The 12,250-nt window shown below is 41.5% G+C and overlaps 1 protein-coding gene across 1 annotated transcript in view; it reads right to left on the bottom strand.

Annotated features, from left to right (window-relative positions):
* The window catches only part of Dipk1a (divergent protein kinase domain 1A), an 85,185-nt gene that overhangs the window by 35,769 nt on the left and 37,166 nt on the right, over positions 1–12,250 (bottom strand). The gene's annotated exons all lie outside the window — the stretch shown is intronic.

Raw genomic sequence — 12,250 nt, forward strand, 5'->3', positions numbered from 1 at the left:
TTCTAGGTATACAGTCAAAAGGACTGAAAACAAATATCCACATAAGAATTGGACGTGTTCCAAGTGCCCATAGCAGCATTATTTATAATATTAAAAAATGGAAACAATCCAAATGCCTATCAAGTGGTGAGTAGATAAACAGTGTGCTCTCCTATTTGATGGGCTATTACTTGACCATAAAAGAATGAAGGGATGCGGACAGAGCTTAGAGTGTTTGCCTAGCACGTAACAGGCTCTGGATTCAATGGAGGCACATGCCTATGATTCTAGCACTCAAAAAGCAAAGGAAGAAGGATCAACATTTAAAGTTCATTGCTGTGGGATGGTCTGTATGTCAAGTGTGTTGCTGATTGGTCAGTAAATAAATCACTGATTGGCCAGTGGCTAGGCAGGAAGTATAGGTGGGACAAGGAGAATAAAGCTGGGAAGTAGAAGGCTGAGTCAGAGAGACACTGCCAGCTGCCATGATGAGAAACAGCATGTGAAGATGCTGTTTAGCCACGAGCCACGTGGCAAGGTATAGATTTATGGAAATGGATTAATTTAAGCTGTAAGAACAGTTAGCAAGAAGCCTGCCACGGCCATACAGTTTGTAAGCAATATAAGTCTCTGTGTTTACTTGGTTGGGTCTTAGTGGCTGTGGGACTGGCGCGTGAGAGAGATTTGCTCTGACCGTGGGCCAGGCAGGAAAACTCTAGCTACAGTTCATCCTCCTCAGCTACACAGTAAGTTCAAAGTCAGCCTGGGCTACAAGAGACCCTGGAGTCCTGGTGCATACAACAAGGGTGAATCTTGAAAACATTATACAAGTGAAAGAAACCAGATTCAAAAAACTACATATTGTATGATTTCCATTCATATGAAATGTCTAAAATAGGCAAATCCTTGGAGATATAAAATGGATTAGTGGTTGTCAGGGGCTAGAGTGGGGACAAATTTGTAGTTTGTCTTAATGGCTTCTGAGAATGGAGTCTGCATTTCCCCAGAAGGCCATTCTAATATCATACATCCCGAGCATATTTGTTTTTACAACTGTAAGAAAGTAGAGGTTTCCTTCGTTCCTAGGGCATAATTATTTGGGCCAATGAAAAAAAGAGAAAGAGTTCAGATTCTAGAGTTTCCTTTTTCACTCAAATTTCCCAGGGCAACAATAATCTGAATTAACGGACAATCTGAAATTCTAGATTTTTCCAGTTTTAGACACTGAAAAACAGTAATATTTTAAAATTACTATATTACAGTAATATTTTAAACTGTGTCTATAATTTCGTTATACCAGAAGAGTGGCTTTCACTATTCATCTGCTTTTCTAGCCATCCACTGTAACCAGTGCGCACTCTTCCTGCACTGTTAACGATGTGAGCCTAGTCATCAACAGGGTTTTCAGTGCTGCGATGATATTCCATCCAGCCAAATGATGACTATTTAACTAACTCTCTTTCTTAACTTTTGTTTTATTTCCTTCACTCTGCTGTGTATAGGCAAAGATGTATGTAGCAGGAATCTTAAAAGTTCTTATTAATAAAATCAAATCCGCCGGGCCGGTGGTGGCGCACGCCTTTAATCCCAGCACTCGGGAGGCAGAGCCAGGCGAGGCCAACCTGGGCTACCAAGTGAGTCCCAGGAAAGGCGCAAAGCTACACAGAGAAACCCTGTCTCGAAAAACCAAAAAAAAATAAAAAATAAAAAAATAAAATAAAATCAAATCCAGCCAGGTACTGGGGTGAACTGGAAGATCAGAGAACCAGAACAAGCCACAGCTAACCTCACCTGGCCAACTTCTCAGCTGGTCTTGTTTCCTCAGGCTGGAAGCTTCTGTGTCCTCATATCCGAATGGCTCTCAGCTGCTGAACTGCTGCTCGAAAGCCTGAAGCTTAACCAGCCAAATGCTTAACTAGCTAGCCAAATGCTTCTAGTTTCTGGTCCTCATGCCTTATATGCCTTTCTGCTTTCTACCATCACTCCCTGGAATTAAAGGCTCGCTTTCTGGGATTAAAGGCGTGAGTCACCATGCTTGGCTGTTTCCAATGTGGCCTTGAACTCACAGAGATCCAGAGGGATTTCTACCTCTCGAATGCTAGGATTAAAGGTGTGAGTGCCACCATTTTCTAGCCTCTGTATCTAGTGGTTGTCTGTTTTCTGACCCCAGATAAATTTATTAGGGTACACAATATTTTGGGGAACACAATACCACCACAGATGTACACAGATTTTTGTTTCATTCTTTTCAATTATTTTCTTAGGCTGTCTTTTTTTTTTTTTTTTTTTTTTGGTTTTTCGAGACAGGGTTTCTCTGTGTAGCTTTGCGCCTTTCCTGGGACTCACTTGGTAGCCCATAGGCTGTCTTTTAACAACAGTTTACAAGTCATGCAACATGACTCTTGCTCTCCAAACAAATATTCAACACTGCTTTGCAGTGTTGTTATAAGCAGTAGTAGGGATAATGTGGGAGCATGTATAAAGATAGTTTAATTAAACAGACTTAAATAGCACTGAAGTCTTATTGTTGAATTTTATTTTTCCTAATAGATCTATATCTACCTTTTTTTTTTTTTTTTGGAAGTTTTTTTGAGATAAGGTTTCTCTATGTAGTTTTGGTGCCTGACCTGGATCTTGCTCTGTAGACCAGGCTGGCCTCGAACTCACAGAAATCTGCCTGGCTCTGTCTCCCAAGTGCTGGGATTAAAGGCGTGTGCCACCGCCACCCGGCTTATATCCACCTTTTAATTATAAAAATTGCAAAGGCTCACTGTAAAAACTGAACAGTTTATAAAGTATACAAACAGAATATTTGAGGGTTGAGTTTATCTAAGTGTAATGTATTTGATGATCAAAGGCTCATGGAAATTCTGCAGAGCTGATGGAAGAAAGAAGATTCAAACATAGGGTAATGACAGGGAATAATGCGCAGTGCTCTCCATGAGAAAACAGCACACATGGTGTGTTTCTGGGAGTGAGAGATGGAGGAGGTAATAGTTCCAGTATGGTCTGACTGAGAGTAGCTTAGCAGAAATATAGTAAAGCCTTTCTCTCCCCTCCCAACCACTTTGTTACCTAGTCCAAACTGGTCTTTAACTGGCAATTCTCAAGCATCAGTTTCCCAGGTGTCCTGGGGGCTGGGTTTGTAAGCACATCCCAGCATGTCCATTGAGGAACTCATTTTATGTAAACAATAATACAAAAGTCTCAGCCATACCTTTCATAGTTCTAGAAGGTGATATGCAGGCTGCAAGGGGAGAACTGTCATCACAGTCTTCCTCAACAATGGATTCTGTGTGCCAGCTTCAAGCAAGATGTGCCCACTTGTGCAACAGTGGTGTGACTGTGGTGGGGATAACCAACCACTTTATGGTTGTATTTGATGCCCATTCCACAGGAAGGAATTCAGGTTTAGCACTATAAACCTGGTCAAAAGCCCACGTCTGGGAAAGTCACAGGCCATAGTAGGGAAACTACCATTGTTTTGCTAAATGGACATCATGTGTCTGTATAATTGCCTTCTAAATAATTATGTTTATGCCAATATCAAAGAAACTTCTTTTTTAGTAGGCAGTGGTTACTGCAGAGATTCATAACTAGTCAAAGTTCTGATAAGTAACTACTCAGTCCTAAATGGGACAACTACTTCACTCACCCCCTTCAAGGTCAGAGAACCACACAGAACAGAGGCAGAGGAGGAGACAGACTTTTACAGACCCCTGTCTTCTGGGCAGGAGATGCCCACTGCACTCTTGAACTAGCAGCAGCAGCAGCAATGATCTGAACAAGATGTACAATATCAGGCTCATCAATCTGTCATGGGCATAAAGGGACTGACAAAGTTGGTTGCTGGGGGAAGGAGAGACATTTTCTTCACTGTTGTAACCACTGGTAATTTGCTCATGCTCCTGTAGATAACCCTGCTTAAACTCACTGGGTGACCAACACAGAGAAAACATCAAAGTAGAAAAGGACTACTTGGGAAGAGAAAGGGGATCAGCAGAAGTGGGAGGGAAAAGAGGATAAGACAGGAACTCTAGCTTGTCACATCACATCTACAGTCAAGAACAGAGAGAAAAGAGCCATGCTGCCTGCTTATGCAGGCAGCTTTCTTCATTTTAAATACAGTGTGGGGCCCAGCCCATGAAATAGTTCCACCCACAATGAGGTAGGTCTTCCAACATCAAGTAACAAGACAATCCCCACACACATGCTCAAAGGACAACCTGATCTAGATAATTTCCCATTAAAACTCTCCTCACAGTTAATTCTAGGTTGTATCAAGCAAACAGTTAAAATTACCCAGTTTAGAGGGAGACCCAAGAAAGTGGCTGGGCCTTTGAGAAGGAGCCATTCACACACACACACACACACACACACACACACACACACACACACACACACATATGGGATTATATGGTAATTAGGACACATAGGAACTCACCAAGTGTTTGGTAAATTGATTTAACAGCAACCTTAAAATAAAAAAGTATCAGACAATTCAGCACAAAATTCTCATCTGAAGGAAGACGGCCATCAATCAAAATAATGTATTATTTGAGCCAAATCTATTATGGCACCAATGGTATAAGGGGCTCAGCCTAAGACTCTGCATGAGACATAAGCTTTTCCTTCAAAGAGCTTACAGTCCAGATAGGATGTAAAAACAATTACCAAAGCACATAATAAAAACCATTTTCAGGACAGGATCGCTAAAGAAATCATGTATCTGGAGGTGATAGAGGAGATGGTCATTGAATTCAGTCTTTGATGAAGGGGATGATTTGTAGTAGGAGGTAAGTGTCTTCCCAGGAGAGAACACATTCCAAGGGAGTAAACCCTAGTACAAAGCCAGGAATAAAGATGGTGGGTTGGTGCTGGAGAGGTAAGGCAATAATGCTGCTTAAATTGACCAGCTAAAGAACCAAGCTGAGAGCCCAGACCTCACACACACTGTGCATCCAAGCATGGCGGTGGCAGCTTCTCCCACAGTCGGCAGCCTGTGAAAGGAAGGACAGGTGTAGGGCATGGCGACTGAGAGAAAACATTCACGGACACATGCTTAGGGAGGTAATCACACACAGGGTAGCCTGGAGAACGGGAAGACATCGATCTGAGCCATTCCTGGAAGGGTTTAGAGGAAGCCAGAGTTCCACTACCGGGAGACTAATGATTACTTGCTGTTGTTACTGATAATTTTTAAAAACATTAAACAAAAAAATCCCAGGTTGCTTGTCCTAAATTGCGTAAGAATAGAATGAGGCACTATTTCAGTCCTCAAGAGCTTGACGATTGTGTTGAGAAAGCAGTTCTGTGTTCTAGTTTTTAAGTGCGACAGAAAAACACTCTAGGCAGACAAATTGTGAAATTTTCAGGGAAGAAATTTCAGAGAAGACGACAAATTCTTCCCTGAAAAAGAGCATGGAAAAAAATAATCTTAAAAATGAGCACATCAGATTAAACCTAGCAGACATACAATATAATATGCAAAAGCTAAACCAAAAACCTTGAAGTAAGGTAGGGTGGTGGTAAGTGAGGCAGGGTGGTGTGAAGTGAGGCAGAGGTGTTTGGGAGGCGGAGTACGAAGACAAGTTGCTATACTTTTGTTTTGTTTTGTTTTTTGAGACAGGGATTCTCTGTGGAGCCCTGGCTGCTGTAGAACTCGCTTTGTGGACCAGGCTGGCCTGGAACTCACAGAGATCTGCCTGGCTCTGCCTCCAGAGTGCTGGGATTATGGGTGTGCGCCACCGCTGAAGCTGCTGTACTTTAAGAACCCTTGAGGATAGGACAATGGAATCTAAGAAAACAAAGATTCATGGGAGGTAACTGTCTTGAGCATGATGTCTCAAGGGTGACAACAGTCTAGAAAGGATAGCTCCTTAGGGTAGGGCAGAAAGTAAAAACAAAATCCAGAGTAAAGAGAAGATTCCTGTTCAGGATTTGTACATAAAGGGAACTCCTGATGCCATCTGTAAGGGACAGGCACTGTTAAAGGTCCCAGCTTGCACAGGTCATAGGCTCCCCAAAAAGGGATATTTTGAAAAGTTTACCTTTATTCATGCGTGTGTATATATATGTTGATATAGGCACGTGTGTGTGGGGTGCCCATGGATACCAGAACAAGGTCTCAGATCCCTTAGAGCAGAGGCTGGGCTACAGAGTGAGTTCCAAGAAAGGTGCAAAGCTACACAGAGAAACCCTGTCTCAAAAAACCAAAAAAAAAAAAGTATTTCCTTTCAGTGTTTTGTTTTTAAAGTTTTTTTTTTCTGTTGTGTTTTGTTTAACAAGACTCTACTACCCTCTCACTTAACTGAACTTCTGAATCTTTTGGTAAACCAGGCCCGAGGGAGAGGATTTTCCAGATGAATTGTTTGTGCCTGATTACACAATCTGTCCCTGTCGAACAAACAGCCATGAGGAAATTGCATTTGCATTTAACCCAGATGCCAGTCTGGTACACATTTCTGCAGACTCAACAGTGGACTCTATTTAACTGTGTGGCTGGCCAAAAGTTTACTAACAACTTGATGGCTTTCTCCCTCCTGGTAGTCTTTCTGAAGTCTGTAGGTCTTTCCCAACATACATTCTATTCTTAAATTCATTTTCATCTGTCTTTCAGTCAAACGTTTTTGTTTGTTTTATTGTCCACAAAAACATGCCATATTCTCTAGTCACAACCTTTTTGTCTCATAATTTTTTTTTAAAGATTTATTTATTTATCATAATATAGTGTTCTGTCTGCATGTATGCCTGCAGGCCAGAAGAGGGCACCAGATCTCATTTCAGATGGCTGTGAGCCACCATGTGGTTGCTGGGAACTGAACTCAGGACCTCTGGAAGAGCAGTCAGTGCTCTTAACCTCTGAGCTATCTCTCCAGCCCCTCATAATTTTTTGTAAAAGATTTATTTATTTATTATGTAGACAGTGTTCTGTCTGCATGTACCCTTGTAGGCCAGAAGAGGGCACCAGATCTCATGACAGATGGTTGTGAGCCACCATGTGGTTGCTGGGAATTGAACTCAGGACCTTTGGAAGATCAGTCAGTGCTCTTAACCTCTGAGCCATCTCTCTAGCCCTCATAATTTTTTTTAAAGATTTTTTATTTTATGTGCATTGGTGTTTTGCCTGCCTGTATGTCTGTGTAAGGAAGTCAGATCCTCTGGAACTGGAGTTATAGACAATTGTGAGCTGCCATGTGGGTACTGGGACTTGAACCTGGGTTCTCTGGAAGAGTAGCCAGTACTCTTAACCAATGAGCCATCTCTCTAGCCATGCCTTACAACTCTTCCTCTGACATTCATTTCTAGAAAAGTCTGTCATCCATAACTGCCATCACTCCCACAGTTACCATGACCTCTATTTTTTCCCTCTGAATTAAAACAAACAAACAAACAAACAAACAAACCCACAATTTCTCTAATGTGTTTTCCACAGCACTGCTGCTGTGCACGTTGATGTGAAATCTACTTTTACCTCCTCTAATTTATATTTTACACTACAGGTGCATGTCTGGTTTACCTCTAACTATCTGCTACCGCCTCCTCTCATTTCTCCACTCTTGCTGCTTGTTCTTTCCATCAATTACAGAAAGGCTAGGCCTTCCTGAATCAACTAAGAAAAAGTTTAGTTTTGTTTTTCTTTTTGTTTGTTTTTTCGAGACAGGATTCTTTACACAGATCTGGCTGTCCTGGAACTTACTGTGTAAGTTCCACCTGCCTCTGCCTCCCAAGTGCTGGGATTAAAGGCGTGTGCCACCACTGCCTGGCTAAATTTAGTTTTTTTTCTATAGTTATTACAATAAATATACTTCAGAGAGTTGTTCTTCCCGTAAATCCTCATGGTATTCCTTTTACCTAGAGCCATGCATGCTACTCATGTAGAGGTCAGAGGACACGAAAGGGAGTCAGTTCTCTCCTACTGTGTGGTCCTCAGGCCATCAGGACTGATGCTTTTTCCCACTGCGCCATCCTAATAGTCCGTCTGTAAGTTTATAGGTTCCAGGTTGTTATTGGATCTCTCCTTTAAGAATGAGAAACATCTAGTCAGGGTAGTTGCCAGTGGTGTGTTTGGACCACTGCAGGCCCGATTCTGCAGTGCATATGAAAAGGGAATCCCTGCTCTAATCCACAGCTGGATGGTGGATGAGCACAACTTCAATCCTGGTGCAAATCTGCCAAACTAAAATCTATGTATCAGTCTTAATGAAATTCTGAAAAGACTAAAGACCTGGGTTCTCTGGACCCAGGCAGCTCACATGGTGGCTCACATCTGTCTGTAACTCTAGTTCCAAAGGACCCAACACCCTCACACAGACATAGACACAAGCAAAACACCAATGCACATAAAAAAAAAAAAAAAAGGCAGGGCAGGTAGCACACAACTTTAATCCCGGCACTTGTGAAGCAGAGGAGGAAGCGGGGTCCTAATTAGTCTTGACGATAAAAACCTTGGAGTAAGATATTAGGGTGAAAGCTGAGAGATCAGAGAAGCAGAGCAGCAGCCACTTCTTACCTCTGTGAAATCTCAGATTGAATCTGTGGGGATCCCGTCTCTACAAATCCTCAGACTGAATGGGCAAGCCTGTCTCTACCGCTTCATATTCCTGTCTCCACCTCCCGAGTGCTGGGATTAAAGGCTTGTGCCACCAACGCTCTGTCTCTCTTAGACTGCTTCAATCTTGTGTAGCCCAGGGTGGCCTTGAACTCCTGATCTTCCTGTTTCCTCCTCCCAAGTGCTGGGAATAATATTCCACTATATGCATATAATCACAATTTATTCTCTTGTTGATGGACATGTGGATTGCTATATTCTGCACAGTGGGAGTAAAAAGCTGCTATGGACAAGTCTTTTTGTAGAACATATTTTCACCTTTCTTGTATAGTTTACCTTTTTGTATTTATTTTTATTTGCATTTATTTTTAAATAGTCTTTAAGTAGTTGTTTCAAAAACTACACATGTGGAGAGATGGCTGCTGAAGTGGCTGAGCAGATTAAGGCACTTGCTACTAAGCCTGACAACCAGAGTTGGATCCCTAGGACTTACTTACATGGTAGAAGGAAAGAACCAATTCCAACTCTTGCAACTTGTGATCACCACACCTGACCATGGTACACGTGCATCCACACACATACACACACAGGGGCGAACACACATACACCAAAATAAATAAATATAAAGAAAAATTTAAAAACACACATTTGCAAAGGTATATACAGTGCACACTCACACTCACTCTCTCTCTCACACACATGTACTTTATCAAAATTCCGATTTGAATCATTTCAGTTGTGGGAGATTAGTGGGCAGAATCTAGATGTCCTCACCAGCAGCTAAAGCACTGTGTGTTTTGACTCAGTATCTCAACACTGCTACCTCAGGGTTGCTCTATTTGATCCTTCACCCACCTAGAGGTTCACCTTCATTCCAGGGCTGATTTACCAAGTTGTCTCAAGATGAGATCAGCAGTTTTCACAGTGAAGTACTTTCGTCTCCAAACCCAGAGAAGGAGAAAAGCGTTTCACTAGCCACATTTTCAATATGGTCCTCGGCTTCACACCAACTGAACACATTTTAGGAGATATGACCATCCTGGAGCCAAGCCAGAAGAACGTCAGGAGGTGACTGGCTTGAACGTTGGTCACTGGCCATTTCCTTCCATCAATTCTTTTCCTTGATTTTGATTCCCAGAAGGCCTAAAACCTTGGTTCTAAATCCCTTGCTACAAGACCATGTCTTAATAATGACCCTCACTATGGTTGCCCCTCCTTAGAGTTCTGTGATACTCTAAATACACTCCTGACCTAACAATTATCCCTCCAAGTGTTTGCTTACTTCACCTACTAGACTACAGATTCTTTGAACAAAATACATATTATATACAATAGCCCTCCCATGTTTTCTTTTAACTCTTCTTACATATTTACTTATTTTATTCTTTTTTTAACTTTATTTTATTTTATTTTCAGAGCTGAGGACCGAACCCAGGGCCTTGCGCTTGCTAGGCAAGTGCTTTACCACTGAGCTAAATCCCCAACCCCATCTTATTTTATTCTTTATGTGTATGAATGTTTTGCCTGAACGTATACAAGTGTAAATGGTGGTACATTTAGCCAAAGGAATACCAGTCAGCAGCAAAAAGAAATAAAACATCTGGACACACTAAAAACCCTGGGCCTATGAGAAGGTTCAGTGGGTAAAAACCCTCATCAAACTTGGCCACCTGAGTTCAAGTCCTAAAATCTGAACTGACTCCTGAAAGTCATTCTCTGACCGCTGTTGTAGGGATCTAGCATAGTCACTGTATCTAAGGTAAACATTAGAGTGAATAGTTCTCACTGTCTCTAGGGTAAAACATTAGTGTGAATAGCTGTTTTCTAGAAGTACTTTGACCTTGAAGAATCACTGTGGAAAACAGTGACTGTTTTCTGTGATTTGTAGAACTGTTTTTCTGAAGGGGCATTACAGCCTTTGCATGACTTTGGTCACAAGATGCCTCTGGCACACCTGAAGCTCTTGGATTATTGTGTATTTCCAGTGATATACAATATGGACTAAAGTCATGAGAACATGTGATACTTTTCTTTAAAAAAACATAGACTTGGGCTGGAGAGATGGCTCAGAGGTTAAGAGCACTGGCTGTTATTCCAAAGGTTCTGAGTTCAATTCCTAGCAACCACATGGCGACTCACAACCATCTGTAATGAGATCTGGTTCCTTCTTTGGGCCTGCAGGGATACTTGCAGACAGAACACTGTATACATAATAAATAAATAAATCTTTAAAAAAAAACATAGACTAGATTAGGGACCTTGAGGAAATACTTTTCCTAAAAAACAACTTTGTGCAACAATCAATAAATATGCCTTTGTATGGCTGTTTGAGGTTCAATTCATCAGAGGTTGGACCTTCTTGCTGCCACACAGGTCTAAAAATTCATCTTGATGTGACCTCTTTCTTTGATCCACTCATACAACACATATCTCCCTGACAGACTGCCACATGTGTACCATGGCATGAGTGTGCATTCGTTTACACACATATACACAGAGGATGAGTAAATAAATATTTAAAAATTTAAAGACGTGCAAGAATCTTAAGTGCATGTTACTCTGATGGGGGCGGGTAGAGTGGTCCAGTGTAGATAGAGTGACTACCTATCATTCATGAGGACCTGGATTCAATCCTCAGCCCTAGAAGAAAAATTTAATGCACATTATTATGTAAAAAGCCAATCTGAACAGGTCACATACATACTATGCTAGTCTAACAGTATGATATCTAGAAAAGCAGAACTATGGAGGTGAGAGACGCTGCATCCGTGAGGACAGAGTAATAGTACTCAGCCCTGTTGTAAATCTTAAACTGCCCCCAAAATTAATTTTTTATTACTAGTTAAAGAGATAAAGACTAAAGAGATGGCCCAGTATTAAAAGTCCTTATTGCTCTTCCAGAGGACTAGAGTTCAATTCCCAGCACCTATATCAGACAGCTCACAACTACCCACAATGCCAGCAGCATGGGACCAGCACTCTCCTCCGGCTCCATGGCACCTGCACGTATGTAGCAGACACATACAGGTGAATAAAAGTATTTTTTTAATTAGAGGCTCAAGGCTGAAGAGACAGCTTGGTGCTGAGGAGCACTTGATGGTCTCAGAGGGCTGGGTTCTATCCCAGCACCCACAAGCATCTATAGCTCCAGTTCCAAGGGACACAACATCCTCTTTTGGCCTCCATGGGTACTGCATACACATGATGCATTTATATACATTCAGGCAAAACACTTGTACACATAAAATAAAAAAAAAAACCAAATCTTTAAAATTAAAGAGTTTGTAAAACTCAGGAAGTCAGAAAAGACGCAGCAAAACAAAAACAAAACAAAGTAGAATAAGAAATAATAGAGACAGAAACTAACAAACCAGAAAACAACCTAAAATATCCAGGTGTGGTGACACATTTCTGTAATCCCAAGAATTGAGGTAGAGGCAGAAGGATTTGGAATTCAAAGCCATACATGGCCACATAGTAAGCTGGAATTCAACCTAGGACAGGGGAGGGACCAAAAATAAAGATCAACAAAGCTAATACTTTGTTCCTTTAAAAATTCCAGGAACAAAAGAAAAGTGTAGGTAAAGTTTCTTTACCTAAAAACTCTGGAGACAGGCATGGTCAATGCATTAGTTACCTCTCTGCTGCTATGATATGGAGACAGGCATGGTCAATGTATTAGTTACCTCTCTGCTGCTATGATATGGAGACAGGCATGGT

This window comes from Peromyscus eremicus, chromosome 10 (assembly GCF_949786415.1).
Source record: "Peromyscus eremicus chromosome 10, PerEre_H2_v1, whole genome shotgun sequence".
Taxonomy (NCBI): Eukaryota; Metazoa; Chordata; class Mammalia; order Rodentia; family Cricetidae; genus Peromyscus; species Peromyscus eremicus.